This window comes from Meriones unguiculatus, chromosome 20, assembly GCF_030254825.1.
Source record: "Meriones unguiculatus strain TT.TT164.6M chromosome 20, Bangor_MerUng_6.1, whole genome shotgun sequence".
NCBI classification, from domain to species: Eukaryota; Metazoa; Chordata; class Mammalia; order Rodentia; family Muridae; genus Meriones; species Meriones unguiculatus.
In genome coordinates this window covers 58,992,536-58,997,888 of record NC_083367.1, presented here as the reverse complement: position 1 = coordinate 58,997,888, position 5,353 = coordinate 58,992,536, and positions in this window count along the sequence as shown.

Sequence of the window (5,353 nt, the reverse complement as noted above, 5' to 3'; positions counted from 1 at the left end):
CTGGGACCTGCAGTTCATGTGAAGTTAAGTGGGTGAAGAAGCTCATTAAAGCACCTCTGGGTTCCTTGCAAGTGAGAGACGAGTCTGAGATCAAGAAGAAGTGAGAGCAACTACCTAGCAACAGGAACTCATTAAGAGCTGTGCAGCTTGGGCAAGGAGCAGTCCTGAGCAGTTCCATGGGGACAGCAGTAGAATCAACAGCCATTTCTTCCTCCTGCATCATTAGGACACAGGCAAGCTGGTCAGTGTCCTGGCTCTTGTACACTTTGTAAAGGTACAAAAAAAAAAAAAAAAAACCCTGGAAACTGACCTATTAATTTTGCAAGAAGAAAATATGAAATGAATGTCATGTCCCCAGAATAAATTAAATAGTTCTTTAAAGTAATACCCATTAACACACCACCTACAAACACATATTTCAGTGATTTAGGCCAAGTGGTTATATATGCCCATGAACATGAAACAAACATCCATTCAAATATAATAACTGAAAGGTTGAACTATGCACCAAAGCCAAGCAAACTCCAAGACAGTCATGATTTTTCGGTCATATTCTTGCAATAGCCAGCAGACACTGTGCTGTGCAGCTCGTTTTTGCAAACGACGCTTCCCTTAGTTCTACACATTCAAACGGATACCAATTCAAATCAGGCCACAGGATCACATCCACGTAAAGGTAAAGTCACGGACTCTAATTTTGTTAACTAAATTTTCAAAAACATTAAAACACAATGATGTTTTATTAAATTTTTCATTGGTTCACTCACTATGAATATGTGGTCAATCTTTTCTATCACTCTTATGGATAGGGATAAAGATAGATGGTAAGAGTATGATGTACAGGTAGACAGGCAAACAGACAGATACATAGATACACAATAGACACAAAGATATATAGGTACATAGATACATAGATGGATGGATGGGTGGATGAATGGACAGTTACATAGATGATAGATAGATAGATAGATAGATAGATAGATAGATAGATAATAGGTAGATGATTGATATATGAGATCGATGATTCATAGATGACAGGTAGGTAATAAATAGATATAAATATCAACAAATGACAGATAGGTAATAAATAGATATAAATACATAGATGATATATAAATAATGGGTAACAGACATAAATATATAGCTAGGTAGATAGTAAATGACAAGTAGTTAATAGATTATAAATAGTTATGCAGAGATTCAAGCACACACATATAAAATAGATACATAGTAACGGAGAAATAGGTATGACTTATAGATAAGTGGAAATAGATATATATGATAGCTAGATACACAGATAAATAGATACACACATGATAGACATATCAATACATATGTAGTAATGGAGAGATTAATAATTGATAGATTGATGATATTACATCTAGATATATGGAAGATATATGGACAGACAGATAATAGACAGAGAGCTGGATAGAGAATATCTACAAACCTAGAGATAGACACATGACAGATAATAGACAAAAATAAACAACAGATCATACTCGGAATTTTTAAATGAAGCTACATTATAATTGAGTACACACAACTTGGCGGCAAATTCTGCTGTATGACAGGAACTGCTAACGTAGGACGCTGTCCTCAGATTTCAATCATGTCTACAGGGAAGCTCAAACACTTTGGTGTAGCCATTCTTCACCACTGCCTCTGCTTGTTTCCTGAGCTTATTGTCACTGCCAGTGGCAGGAGACGCCTCTGGGATTTGGAGCAAGACTCCCTGCATTTTTATAACACACACATCAAGGAAGATGATTCAAGAAGAGAGTGAGTTACTTTTGGAAAGTGCACTGCTCCCTCTCTTAGAGACTGGGTTAGGGTTAGAAAGTCATCTGAACACGTAGGGAACTTCAGCCTTACCCAGGCCTCCCTTTGACTCTACTTACTGTATGATGCTGTACTATACTGTACAATTGCTGAGACATGGTACTTGTTGCCAAAGGCTGATCTCCTGATGTTCCTGCCTCAACTTTCCATATGGGTGATCACAGGTCTTCCTCTCTGTGCCTTCATGGTGGCAACATCAATTGTGCAGGGAACAAGTATCAGGGGAGGACATGATGTCACTTGTCTCCCTTCCCTTGGAAAATGAGGCCATGAGGAGCAGGAGTAAATGAAATGAGAGCAGGGAGCCTGAAGAGGTTTCACTACACAAACTAGTATTAAAATGGGAATGGAGGGAGACAGAGATAGTGGGAAGGACTTAGGGAGGACTTCATGACAAACAGAGGACAATGTGAATGTTGCCTAGTCCTTGGAGCCTCCTGAAAGAACCCCTTAGACTTCTATGCCCCACCCCATCCTCTGCTGCCATGCCCAGGGTTTCTAGAAAACGCTCCAGTGGAAGATCTTTGTTTTAAGTGCTGACTTAGGCAGCTCCCTAGTCTTTGAATAGATCCCTGTGCTTTAAGGAGTCCTAAAGGGGCCAAGGACACAGACACAGCTTGCCATGAAATGTTACACAGTAGGAAATGATGGAAACAAATATCACCAGCAGATGTACTTTTGCTTCCTGCCCTCCTCTGTCTGCCAGGCTGGCTGTGATACGGAGAGAGCGTGAGTTCTGCAGTCTAAGTTCTGTCTCTGCAGCGAGTTAGAAATGCCGAAAGCACCAGCCCTTGCAGTAATTAAGATATGTAAAGCTGTGATTAGGCTGCACATGCATAGGTTGCACATGCATGCATACATGATCTGGAAACCTCAGATGTAAACAGAGAACAGGATGAAATTCCCTAAGAAAGCCAGTCTCACCCACTTCTCCAGAAAACAGATACGATGCCCTGGATGCACATGGGAAGACAGCCAATTCTTATCTGGGGGCAGATCTTTCTCTCTTTACTAAAATAGAGTGGGAGGCAGAGTAGACAGTAAAAAAAAGACACTGGAGTACCAAGCAACAGGCAAGAAGAAATGGCATCCTCATGGCGGTAGGATGCCAAGCAAGAAAGGTTCTCAGCACTCCAGTATTGTGACCTCAGCAGGCCTGGGTGCCAACCACAAGGCTTGGAGGGTCGCAGAATCTTGTCAGCATCTTGTGTGAAAAGCATGTCTCAGCAGCAGCCAGTCTCATGAAGGGAAGGGTGTGGGGGCCGGGGGCAGGAGGGGAGACCCAGGAAAGGTAGGTCAGTCCCCAAAGCAGGAGTAAGCACCCTGCCTGCAACTGCAGGGTGAGTCTCCAGTCTGTCTCCGAGGCTGAGGCAGGAACAAGCCTTTGCTTGCAGTAGGACCTTTGGGTCTCATCTGCCAGACTGGGAAAGTAGGATGTGTATATTCTCAGCCTGACCCTGATTAGCTGGGCAAGTGAAGAATGGACCAAACAGAAGACAGCCTGTGAAAGCCACAGAAGAGAGAGCAAAAACCTGACTGGGCCAAGGAGGGTCTCAGGACCACAGCTCCATTCCTCCCCATCCCTAGGTATGGTAGAAGTTAGAAGGGAGGAGGGAACCCCCACTGTGTGCCTGAAGGTGAGGCTTTGGCCTGGATTCCTGGGAGGCTGCTGGGGTTCTCTGAGATCTTGTCGGTATGATGCTCCTCTCGCCATCAACTGTGGCCCCTGTGACAGGAGCCTCTGACAACTAGAATACCCCAGGAAAGGGGCTCTGCCTGATGATTTGGGTTCAATTCCCAGTACCTACATGGTTAGAGAACTAACTCACACACATTGTGCTCTGACTTCTTCCTCATGTATGCTGTGGCACGCTTGATTATGTACACAGATAGACACACAGAGACATACACATAAACAACTGTGTGCTTTTTTTTCCTATAGGCTTTTTTGAGGATTGATACCACTTCCTGTTAGTTTACACACACACACACACACACACACTCACTCACACAGATTCATTCTTTCTTTCTCCCCTTCCCCTCACCATCACCAGCTGGTAAACCTTCTGTAATAGACTGGGATGCTGATAAAAATAAATGTTGCTGACATAAAGAATGGATGGGAAAATATCTCATCTACTTTTAAAAGAATGTTTTAGTCACAAGGAGGCAGCAGTCACAGTGGCTACTATAAATTTCGACCTTGACAAAGCCTTCTTGTAACTTACATCAAAAAAAAAGTGTTGTGTGACGTTAGCCAAAGTAATGGAATAATTTAACAAAAAAGCAAGAACTGCTATTCAGTCTTCTTATTCCTACCACAAATCTCTGAAACTCTGATAGCCAGTTGCCACGAATACAATTGGCCAGCTCTGAGTGTTTGACACCGGGCCTGAGCCTTGTGTGGGTGGCTGTCCCGCACATGACAAGTGACAAAACTCTGGTGCTTGTTTTAACTTCCACTAATCTTTCTACCACCTGCTGGCAATGAAGAGATGCCTTCGGGGTCTCTAAGAAAAGCTGCACCATGGGAGGAGCGCATTGGTTTGCTTTCCATAGCTGTGAAAAACACCTTCACCACCAAAAGCAACTTGGGGAGAGAAGGATTTATGTCAACTTACAGTTCTAGTCGTCATGAAGGGAGGTCAGGCAGGGACCTGGGGGCAGGTGCGGATGCAGAGGTCAAGGAGGGAAGCTGCTTAGTGGTTTGCTCCTCATGGCTTGTTCAGCCTCCTTTCTTACACAGCCCAGGACCACCTGCCCGCAATGGGCCAGGCCCTCCCACATCAATCATTAATCAAGAAAAATGGCCACAGGCCCATCTGATGGTTGCCTTTTTCTCAATTGAGGCTCAGTCTTCCCGGGTGACTCTAGTTTGTACAGAGTTGGCAAAAGATAATAGCACAATGTGTTTGTGCTGTTTGCAGAAACCTGGCAAAAGATAATCAGCACTATGGTGTGATGGAATGTAGGGGTCCTTTCAGCCAGACATGGGGTCCCAAAGTTCAGAAATGGTTGAGGTCTGTGCCAGTTGCAATGCAATCTTTGTAGCAAGAGGCAAATATTACTTAGTTGAAGTAGATATTAATTCAGGCACTACTGTTACATTGTCTGGAATGTCTGAAACGTCAAACATCCCCTACAAGCTCTTGTTTAAGACACTTGTCCCCAGGTGGTGGCACTGTTTGGGGAAGCTGTGGAACCTGCCTTGCTATGGATGGGAGCTGGCAGAACCAGACCACTAGAAGTAATACACACACACACACACGATATATGTATCAGATTGAGAGAAGAAGCTGTTAGCTATTTATCCTGGCTCCTTATTCCCATCATGCTCTCCATTTCCTGGTCAGCAACGATGTAAACACACACCTTGTATGGAGAACTAATCTGCTCCACCATGAAGAACTGAAGTTCTTCATGAACTCATGAGGCAAAATAAAATTTTTCTCCATTCAGTTATCTCTATCAAGTATTATGGCCACAGCAATAAGTACCAAACCAGCATGGG